Below are 12,713 nucleotides of genomic sequence, written 5' to 3'. Positions count from 1 at the left end.
GTTAGCAGACGTCTAGCAGAAACAAGGGCAAGCATTATGCAGACATACAGCAATTAGTACCTAGCAAACCCTGGTTTTTCCAAATATAGAAAAGCAAACAAACCAGTTTACCCCAGAATCTGTCGTCTCAGACTCGGCCATTCTTGTACTCCCGTTTTCCTGTCTAAAGTTAGAGAGATCAAGAGCGATTTTTTGATTTTGCTTACGTGCGTTGTAAATAGGAAGCGCTGGGCCGGTTGTAAATCGGGAAATCTTGGCCTTCTCACGACTTCTGCGCAGTGTGGATGCCTTGCCTCCTCATGCAACGATAACTCCTAAAATTCTACTACAATAAGAGCGTGATGTGGATCTAGCCCGATTGTGTGGTCTGGGAGACTTGGACCGTGCGCTTCGAAGTCCCTGAATGAGCGGCATAGTATGCGCTTAAAGTATCAGAGCGTAGTGTAAATGTGACAGGAGAAAGTATAGAGATATAACAGACATAGTGAAACGTCACAAGTGACCTTGACCTGGTTTTTGACACGTCGTATGCTGATATTCAGCCGTACTTTTTGAGATCAGTCATCGGCGTCGGCACTATATGTCGGCACTAGCGCTGTCGTACGCGATTAGCAAGGAATTTATAAACAACAGATGGACCGATCACGCCACCTACCACATCGTTTGATAGTCAACTACCCTCATTCATTATATTACTCGAGTTATTCTGACGAGTATAAAACGAATGATGCTACCGCGGCTATGGCAGTCTTGACTCACCGCTAAGAGGGTTTAATTGGGGTTGATAGTTTGTATGAAACATATACAGCAGCTATAAGTTCGCCTGATAGGTTATTTATACTGCAGCCTGAAAATAAAGCTAAGAATGTGGTGTATAGAGAGGTTTTATAAAAATGATTATTAAATTATACTAATTGTGCTTTTTACAAAGTTACTCAGTGTGATAAGCATTTCAAGTGACTGAAATAAAAATATAATTTGTGTTAAACATCTTGATAGTAATGCATATCTTCATAACCACGCGGTCGTAGTCGCGGTCAATAGTAAGTGTATTATAAAACAAAGTTCCCAAAAGCGTATGTGATCGATTTCCTCAAAATCTACTGAACGGATTTTTATGCCGTTTCACCAATGGAGAGAGGGCTTAAAGAGGAAGGTTTACGGAAAGGCTCAGCCGATATCACTACTGTATCGTGTCCTGTGCCCAAAAGTTATCTGCAAGAAATTGCTCTTCAGCGATAAGATCGCATTTGTACATCTGTTTATAATTACTACTCTGTTGGTTTGTATTTTGGTATACAATAAAGAATATTATTATAATTATTATTAAAAAAACTAAATTTAGAATGTATTTACAGCTGACCATGGTATCGCGTGATATTTACTTAATAAACTGTAACATTTCCCTTCTACAGGCGTGTAGTGTTCTCTCCTGAAGTACCAATCCGGTTGGACTACGTTGGAAAACGTATTGATGTTACGAAAGGAACCGTTACTAGTCTGATCATGGGTCTCGAAACTCTCCAATATTCGGAAATGACTCTGAAAAGAATTGATTATAGGTCAGTTTTATAAATGTTTATTATTTTAACATTTTTTTAGATAAGAAGAAAGTATGAAAAGTTGAGAGTTCAAAAGAATGTCTTCTTTATTGTTATTACTTTATTTGTACTTATTGTAAAATTTATAAAAATTGTGTGCCAAGTCAGTTGCGTGCCAAGCCAGAGTCAACTCTGGCTTGGCACGGTGCCTTGTTGTATCCTGCTAGTAGCTTAACCTAGACCTGAATGAATTTGTGTAAACGAATTAATTGTTACTTATTACGATCTATAATTTGGCTAGGCGGGGCGTATAACTCGAGCAATGAAGGTAAGCGATGATGCGCATCTCAAAGGGGGCCTCCTTAAACCTACACCTGGGTCGCAAGTCCTAGGCACTGCTCTGAGTTACTCCCTCTGCCACACGATGGACTCGCCACCCGCACGGTGAATCCATCGAATGCTAAGGAGTTAGTCTCCGCCCCCTTAACTAATAACTATCCCGCCTTCCGTGCTGCGTTACCTTATGTTAAGTGATTCCTGTGCTATAAGAAATTGTTGATATCATAAATTGTATTTCCTTGTGTCAACATTACCCACAGAAGCCCATAGACTGAGTACTCTGAGACGATGAGAGAAATATACCTTCACGCTGACAAATCGTAAATTAAAAGTTTAGAGAAAGGAAAAATATATGACTGTAAAGTGACGTTTCTTTTCTATACGTCAACACACCTCGCACAATCAGATGTACCAAGAAAAGTGATTCGTGCAAAATTTCCTCAAAATTTAGTAAGCAATGAAATAATTTAATTTTAGTAATTCGACATATTTTTGATAAACCTTTTTTAAATGTTATGTTTCCTTCTTACTAATATACTTCTTATAATATTCGACATTGAATTTCTTTATTTAAAAACAGTCGTAAAAACAAATTACCAAAAAATTATATTTTAGAATTTAAGAAAGTCTGAAAGTTTCATCAAATTTTATTAGGAAAACCAAAACAAATACGAATTAAACTTCGTGACCGAAGCCAAACCGACGATCAAAGTACCTAGTGCGAGTTTTGTTTAATCCGTCGCGCAATAACGGGCGTAAATTTTAACTTCATTTTGTATTGGAAATTCAGGATTTCAACCTAGTTCTCGCGTTTGCCGCTAAATGACTCTGTATCGATTGTATCGTATTTTTTATCGTCTAGGCTGCACTGTTTAAATTCCCATACAAAATAATCTTCACGTATAAACGAGTTTCTGTCATGTTTCTGTGACAACTGTCTGTGAATACAAACAACAACACTTCAAAAATAAATTCTTACTAATATTATAAATGTGAATGTCAGTTTGTTTGTTACGCTTTCACGCAAAAACTACTCAACCGATCATCATAAAACTTTGTACACATGTTCTTGTTCTTGTTTTCTTGTCTTGTATGGAGGTGTTAAAAGTAGCTTAGGATACTTTTTTATTATAAAAAATTTAATGCGAGCGAAGCCGCGCGTAAACTCTTTTAATCTATATATAGTTTAAATGACTTCCAACCCACTTCACAGCTCGCCAAACTTATAATTGTGTTTTCTTGCAAATGAAAAAAAAAACCCGGTTTCAATTACATCGACAAGTAATACAGCGTAGGTAGACGAAAATATAGACAAGTAAATACGAGTTATCAAAGATCACTCAAAAAGCAGTGATCAGATCTCAAATTTAAATGACATAACAAATATATACATGATAATACACGACAAGCATCAGTTTTCGAATAAAATAAGAATCATTAAAATCGGTGTACCCAGTAAAAAGTTATGCAGTAAAATACAACGTAGATCGACCAAAAAAATAGTTAAGTAAATAGGCATTATTAGATATAACTAAAAAGTACATGGGACCACATAGCACGCACCACCTTTCGATTAAACATTCTTTTATCAAAATCGGTCCACCCAGTCAAAAGTTCTTAGGTAACAGATAAAAAAATACAGTCGAATATCTCATCCATTTTTGGATGTTGGTTAAAAACCATTAACATTATACGCAAAATAAGCTTATCTTGCATTTAATTGTTACAACTTTTAAATTTAAATTTTTGGCTACCATGCTTAGTAAATAAGGAAAAAAATGCGATATCAACAATTCGACATTTTGTCATTGCCATCTAGCAATGCGCAGCACTTTAGAAGATCCTACTTATGGTTTTTTTCCAAAATTCCACCCACATCTCTTCGATGTCATCGATGGAAATCTACGACAACTTGTATTTTACGCAGTTTCCTGCCCTGCACGACCACTATATGGAACCAGCTGCCATCTACGGTATTTCCGAACCGATACGACTTAGGGATCTCCAAGAAAGAGCATACTCCTATATGAAAGGCCAGCAACGCGCCTAAAATTGTGGGTTATTAAATTAAAATCTTTAACTTCATGCCCAACCCAAAGAAGGAACGGACGACACACGGTAGTTACAAGAAACAACTAAATTAATCAACAAGTTAAACCGAATCGAAAATGTATATTGTATATAACACAATAAGTAGAAGCGGGATCAGACGACAATCATCGCCTATCTTTACAAGTTGTTAAACGTCGGTAGGCGACAAGTTAATTACGACCAATACAACGGTATTCATGCGGTAATGCTTAATAAATAATATTAGCTAACAAATAAAAGTTAGTTTCCATAATCTATACTAATATTATAAAGCTAAAAAGTTTGTTTGTTTGTTGAAACGCGCTTATTGAAGGAACTACTTTAAATCAAGAGTGAATACCCATCTTCTAGGCAAGCGCGCGCCATCTTAGGCTGCATCTTTACTTACCATCAGGTGAGATCGCAATAAAGCGCTATATATATATTAAAACTTCTGGTTTGAATAGAAGAAATATGTTTGTATTGGATTGCCAACTTACCGAGCAAGGCTATAGGCTATACAATACTTTAGTAAGTTTATTCTTCAAATCAATGTAAGCTAGTCAAATGTGTTTTCTTCTGTCGTACAATAAAAATGAACTTGTTAAATCTCGATCAAATTTAAAAGGAACAAAAGAACCACGCGACAAGCACAAGCTTTCAATTAAAAAAAGAATTATCACCATCAGAATAACCGGTGAAAAGTTATGATTTAGTGCACAGATAAAAAATAGTCGAATTGAGAGTTACAGAAAAGTAAAACAGTTAAAGAAAAGAAATAATCGAATATGAAAAAAAAAAAACAGTCGACGATCAGATTAATAAGTATGACAAAAGTTCCGACACAAAAAGGAAGTCCACTCAGCGTTAGTTATAAAATAGTGCACTTACTACAACCACACTTACACCAAATTTTAAAGGTTTTCAGAGGTTCTTTGAGTGCTACCACGAGCAATAGCAGAGAAAAAGTAAGTAATTAAATTATAGTACAGCAAAGGTACTAGATAATAGATTTAAGTGTGTATATTTAATAACTTTAATTCGCATAGATATGTGAAAAAAATGAGGGCTGAATAATGAAAGTCAAATGGGTACAAAGTATGTATGAACATAAACATACTAACTATTTATATACTAATACGCGAAGCAAAAACTTTGTATCCCTGCTTACGAAAATTGCACGGACGGAGGAGTATGAAATTTCGTACACTTATAGTTTATATAGAGGAGTGCAGAATGCAATTTTTTTTTTAATCTTGCATAAAAAATACAATTAAGAAATCTCAAATTAGTAAAATTAGGCTTAGGAACGCTGATCACATTGTACTACATAGACCGCGAACAAATTACGGTAAAAAAAATATAATGTTTGAAGGCGCTCAGCACTATAATAAACTACCCCTAGATATAAGAAATTCCAAGACGATAATAACTTTTAAAAAGCTTTTAAAATTTTATATTCTAAATAAACAAATAAAATATAATAATAATAAAATAAAATAATAAATAAAATAAAATAAAAAAATAATATATAATTAAAATAAAAAAAAATAGATATTAAAGAAACAAATTGTTCCGGCAACGTGCGTATAATTAATTATAGGTAGTATTTAAAACGACACGTTGATTACCAGTACAATTTATTATAATTTTTAAACAGTAATTTTGTGGTCATAAAAATGGTATGATGTTAAAATGGCTTCTATTCTAAGGTCCAAACCCGCGACGTATAGCGTTCGACCAATCGAGATTGCCCGCGATTGGCCGGGACCGATATGTCGCGATATAGAAGGGATCCTATTGGTCGAACCCCACACATCGCAAATTTAGACCTTATTACAAATAGATACAAGTAAAACGGAGCGGAGCGAACACAAATATTAATAACCACTACATACTAAATAATTACGCAATAATAATATACACAAAATTAATATATCTTTAAAGTACACACATGCCACATCCAGTTTCGCATAGTCTAAGGAATCTTTAAACATAATATTCATTTGTAAACAAACTTTATGTAACTACCTCCAATATTTTTTACATTTTTTGATTGTACGTAGCTGCCTACTTTTTATGTTTTATGTTTAAACTTTAATTGTTTCTTATGAAGGTGAATTGTATTATTCTTATAAGAAATAAAGTTCTTAAACCTTATTAAATCAATTTAAAAAATTCACACACTAACATAATAAATAAGCGCTTCACACTCCACGGCCCCCAGCAGGATTTTCTTCTGTGTTGGGGATCCGGAAATAGACACAATACACAAGCACAAACACCCAGACCACGACAAACATCTTTATGGCCAATACGATTATCTGTCGTGAGCCGCTCGAACCCGCGACCGCCAGCGCAACAGTTAGTACTGTGACCGCTGCGCCAACGCGTCGTCAATGTACATGTACTTAACACACATACGCATATATGTATACTAAAAGATGCACCAATCAACACAAGTCAATGTCATTTTCGGTACAGAATAATGTGAATTAGCAAAGTATAACGTATGCATTATAAGTTATAATAATATAATTTACTTCCTAGTTTGTATTCTCGATATTAAAGAACATAAAACGTAATCAGTAATTACCTCCAACTTTGTGCGAGCTGGAATCAAACTCTTCAGTCGGCAACAAATTATCCTTTGAAGGACCAGCCGTATTGTTTTTAAAGAGGCTGGCCCAAGTTTTTAGGGGCAGCGGTTGCAGGGTTGTAGAGCCCGTCATAATCTATTAACCTGCAATTAGAACAGATTTACATGTAATGAAAACATAAATTAGATAGAATAGTATCTAGATAGATGGGAATATGTTGACGAGAAAAAGATTACTTTTAAGAACAGTAGTAATTACAATTACAACAGTTTACCCTGTTACTTTTTCAATATTTTAATTATATATAACTATATATTAATACGTGAAGCAAAAATTTTGGGCCCCTTTTTACGAAAATTGCGCGGACGGGGGAGTATGAAATTTCGCACACTTATAGTTTATATAGAGAAGGAGTGCAGGATGCTATTTTTTTTTCAATTATGCATAAAAATATAAAAAAATAAAAACATAAAAACCCAAAAAAAAAAACATTAGAAACACTACTACGTATTTAACACACCGCGCATATTGATACATATATACTCTTTCGTTTATTATTATAGAAGTATGGTCTTTGACAATAGAAGCTTAATATTCAAACTTATAATTATATTAATTCTGATCGAATTTCGATCACTGGGCGAAAACTAGTTTAATAAATAATTAAAACGGAGGTTGGTTTAATTTTCGTCACTAACTCATCTTTGCTTTGCTAAATAAATCACAAGACATGAAGACATACAACGAAGACGACCTTTACTATTAAAAAATATCATTCTACCTTCAATTTGAAACTTATTATTATTTTTAATAGTATACTATCGAAGTAACGTAATCAGTATCAATTATATGACTTTAGATATTGAAAATCTGCAGAAGATGCCATTGAAGGTCTGAAATTTACTGACGCAAAACTCATTTTGGAGTAAACGATGTCTAGCTCAATATGTCTACCCTCATAATTCCGTTAGTTACACGATAATTCTGTACAGTATAAAGTCAAACAATTTCGAAATTTTAAAAACAATAATCTTTTATATATCGAATAAAAATGGATCAAAACAAACAATATATTGTATATAATATGAATGAAATATCACTCGTACATTAATCATATATCCCACTGTTGGGCATAGGCCTCTTTCTCCATGTAAGAGCTCAATCCACCACGCTGCTCCACTACGGGTTGGCGGATACGCTATTGTATTTACTATGAGTACCGACAACCGGGAGTAACGGCTTAACGTGCTCTCCGAGACATGGTGGGGAGACCCACAGGCCCAGACATCCAAAAAGGAAAGAAATATTTCTACAAATACAAATATCCATACCGTGCTGGAATCGAACCCGCAAACCTTCGTTGTTCAGTCCGCCTACATGCATCACTAGACCAGAGAGTTGTGGTCAAATCGACATCAGTTTCGATGAACTATTGGAGCTACCCATGAAATATCAGACCAAACAAAAGAGTTCTCGACTTCTTTTTAGGAAAAGATTGGACAAAACCGAAAGTGTGCTGTTTCTGTTGGTGAAGTTAGTTCATATCGTGCATAGTGAAAATCAGATACAGAAGGTTTAACTTAAATGACCACCACTCTTGAACTTAAGTTAAAATGTATTGAGGGTAGTCAGTTTACACTGTATTGGTTTTTTAAAATTAATATCTACCGTCATTAATTAAATATAATAGCTACTATAAACTATTAAATCCACTATTTAAATTTTAATAATAATGTGTTTGCTAGCCAAGGAAAAAAAACCGACTTCAATTACATCGACAAGTAATACAAAGTAGGTAGACGAAAAAATAATCAAGTAAATATGCATCATCAAAGATTGCTCCAAAAGTTGTAATCAGATCTCGATGAAATTTAAATGTGAACACATGATGAACACCGGCTTTCGATTAAATTAAAAAATCATCAAAATCGGTACACCCAGTAAAAAGTTAAGCGGATTTTCGAGGGTTTCTCTCGAGTTCTCTGAGATTGTATCATCAGATCCTGGTTTCCTTATCACGGTACTTCACTTAGGATATCTCCTTTCCAACAAAAAAGGAATTATCAAAATCGGTTCATAAACGACGAAGTTATCCCCAAACATACATAAATATATATACGGTCGATTTGAGTAACCTCCTCCTTTTTTGAAATCGGTTAATAAAATAATTTTGTTTGCAGGCAAACGAAGAAAAACCGACTTCAATTATATCGACAAGTAATACAATGTAGGTAGACGAAAAAGTAGTCAAGTAAATACGCATTATCAAAGATTACTCCAAAAGTTGTAATTAGATCTCGATGAAATTTAAATATGATCACATGATAAACATCGGCTTTCGATTAAATTAAAAATCATCAAAATCGGTACCTACACTCAGTAAAAAGTTATACGGATTTTCGAGAGTTTCCCTCGATTCCTCTGGGATCCCATCATCAGATCCTGGTTTCCTTATCATGGTACCAAACTAGGAATATCTCCTTTTCAATAAAAAAAGAATTATCAAAATCGGTTCATAAACGACGGAGTTATCCAAGAACACATTAAAAAATATATACGGTCGAATTGAGTGACCTCCTCCTTTTTTGAAGTCGGTTAATAAACAAAGACTGGAAGAGACTAATATTCAGAATACAGGCTTGGCATAGTGTAGGCATCTTTTTTTAAAATATGGTGGTATAGAATACATATTAATATTGTAAACTTAAAAAATTTGCTTATTTGTACAATTTGGCAATTATTAATTCTAATTCATATTAAGATTTCCTTACTGAAGGTAGGCTTTCTGGGATCGGGCTGGCCATCTGGTGGTAGTTAAGACTTTAATTGTCTAATATATTGGCTGAAACAACTGTATACTATCGGCTTATATAATCCGCCAGGCTTATTAAAATAAAAAGTATGCTACGTACTCTCCTGGTTCAGTTGTAGTGAGATGATGATGTAGTCAGGCGAACTCTTCAGAATGGTACCGGCTGCTTGAAGTCTGATTTACGAACGTGTGGCACAGCAGCGGGTAGATTGCGCTACAATGACGATGTCCAAAATTTCGCCTGAAATATGAATCCGAATTTAGAACCCTGGAATTAATTAGCAGATTATTTTTTTAGTCCTACCTTCTCCTAGGACTACAATTGCGGGAAGGGCGAAGTTGAAACACTGCACTTACATTGATGCATGCGGCGATGATAGAAGTTAAAATTAAATTACATTAAAACAAAAAGCAAAAAGGGTTGTTAAGCCAAAAAAAGGAAGGTAGTTTAGTTATTAACTTGAGATTCAAAAAAGAAAAATTTTTATTTATTAAGCCAAGTACCTATTTTTAAATTAAATTCAAATATTAAATAATAAAGTGCTTTAACAAATGTATATCTAGACAAAATAACAAATAAAACGATGTGAAAACAAAATTAAAGCAAGTAAGTTAATTTACAATCGAGTCCTTTGTTCTAATCAAAGCTATGTTAAGTTACCCTATAACAAGCAATGTAATTTATAATTCTTACCCAATTTAGGAGTTAAGCACGCACGAATATGTACTGAATAAATGATGATTACGAAGCAGGTCTTAAAATTGATTATAAGAAATATGAACTACGCCAGAAACGCTCCATCGTAAGATTCTAGATCCTCTCTGTATGACGACGGCGGTGCAATTCGAATGGTTGCTAATAGGTGGGTATAATATATTATATAGGGTGGTGGGGTGAAAAGAACAAAATGAACCGGTAAGGAGGTAAATGAATGCAATCATAGACAATAAGGGTCTGTTTTACCGTTTGCCGTTAACGCTGTTTGACAAATGACGGTATCCAACGGATAGTGAAAAGTGAAAAGTGTTGTGTTATAGATTTTGTTGAAGTATGCTGTGTATATGTATAAATATATTTATATATATATACTAGCTGACCTGGCGAACTTCGTATCACCTTATTTTTTTCTGAAATATAATAAAAACATAATATATCAAAATAAAATATAGCCTATCTTTTAAGTTGGATCAAACTGCACACGGTGGGCAAATTTGACTAAAATCGGTTAAGTAGTTTAGGAGTCCATTGAGAACAAACATTGTGACACGAGATTTATATATGTTAAGATATATATATATATATATGTGCTTTGTGGTTACAGCAGTAAAGTATAGCTACCCCTCTCTTACCGTGAGTGTCGTAAGAGGCGAATAAGGGGTACCACAGTTCCACTACCACCTTGGCTTTCAAATACACAGGCCGAAAACAGGCAGCAGCGTCTTCGGTGCGACAAAGCCAGCCCTGCAGTCACCAACCCGCCTTCACAGCGTGGTGACTTTGGGCAAAACACATGAGTTTACGCCATGTTTTGCTTGGGGAGGCCTATGTCCAGCAGTGAACTGTGATAGGCTGAAGTGATGATGATTGACTTGGGATGTAAGCCGGTGAATGCGTGACTAGAGCGTTACAAAAAATGTGATCGGGTGAGGCGAACGGAAGTTGAAAGGAAAATATAAGCTAGTGAAGATAGAAAGAGAGGGAGTTACGTTTCGTATATTTCTGTAGGAGCTAAACTTTTAACTTTAAAATTTTACTTCAGTCGTGTGGTCAAAAGCACACTCGTTTTTTCTTTTTCACCGTTGAATTTAGCTATATTTATGTCATATTTCTATTTAGGATTTTGAATTTGAAAGTTGTAGTTTCTTACTTGCGACTAAATAGAGTACTACTTCCTGATTAAATGTCTATTCGTAGCTTATGTGCAGAATAAACTTTTGCTACAACCGGTGGAACTGGCCCTAAATATAGGTAATCTGTATATTTTTAAGCTACAACGTTACGGATGACCTTTGTCACCGTGACTACTCTGTCGCTTACATCAAATGTACACACTTAAATTAAAATGTAAAAACTTATTAATATTTTATTTATTTATTATTATTTTTAGTTCGTTTTCTATGCGAAAGTTAATCGTTTTTGTTACTGAAAAATCGTAAGCAAATTGTAAAATCAATAGAACAGGAATTTTCGTATAGCATTTTTGTTAATTTGCACTAATATTAAAAAAAAAAAACGAGTGTGCGATCACACGAGTGAAGTAAGACTTCTTTAGCTGCATCTAACTTATATCTCTCTTTCAACTTCCGTTCGCCTCGCCCGATTACTCTTTTCGTAACGCTCTCGTCACGCATTCACCAGCCTACTCCCCAAGTCAAGCGTGCGTAGAGAAGTTTACTTCATAACAGAAAAAAATACGTATTTTTATGATTTTTATAGTTTAAGAGATTGTTATCACTGAGTGTCGTAGATTATATTTTAAAGGGAGAAAACAAAGCAGTCAAAATCGTGTAGTCCTCGGGGGAAACCGCGCGGAAAACTAGTTCTACTATAACTTTGCATTATTATAAATAATTTTTAATATAGTATATAAAATTCTCGTGTCGCCGTGTTTGTAGTTAAACTCCTCCGAAACGGCTTAACCGATTCTCATGAAATTTTGTGTGCATATTGTGGGTAGGTCTGAAAATCGAACAACATCAATTTTTCATCTCCCTAAATGTTAAGAGTAGCTCACCCCTAAATTTTTATTATTTATTTTTAGATAAATTATTTTATTATTTATTTTTTTATGATACAACATTAAAAAATTCATACAACCCTAAATTTTCAACACTCTACGATTAACCCCTATTTTTAAATAGAGTTTAGCGGCAAGATAACGTTTGCCGAGTTAGCTAGTATCATATGAAGAATCGACCGTTCCACCGGGGATCGAACCTGCATCTCCGACTGGCCGTGTCGGTGCTTTAGCCAAATAAGCTATGGAACGACGTACCCTCGAGATCGAAATTTTTGATATGATGATTTTATATTCGGTTATTAGCGACCGTGGCAGGTTCGATGCCGCTGGAAAGTTCGATTTTTGATATTATATTAAAAATTGCTTAGAATTTTCTAAATTGTGGGTAACACAAAAATAAATCGTACGAATTTGTATTATTATGTTATAATTTGCTGCTCATATTATTTACTGGTGTATCCTATGTACAATTATTCGAAGACATAAAAAAAAATCTCTTGATATAACCGAAACTTAAAAAATATAGTGTGAAAAATTCGATTTGATTTTAAAAATCTGTCACCTTAAGAAAACAGCGGGAACCCGCTGGATTCAGAGGGCGCAGTACTGG

The sequence above is a fragment of the Melitaea cinxia genome, chromosome 16, assembly GCF_905220565.1.
Source record: "Melitaea cinxia chromosome 16, ilMelCinx1.1, whole genome shotgun sequence".
Taxonomy (NCBI): domain Eukaryota; kingdom Metazoa; phylum Arthropoda; class Insecta; order Lepidoptera; family Nymphalidae; genus Melitaea; species Melitaea cinxia.
The sequence above is the reverse complement of the archived record's forward strand: the minus strand, read 5'-3'. Positions refer to the sequence as shown.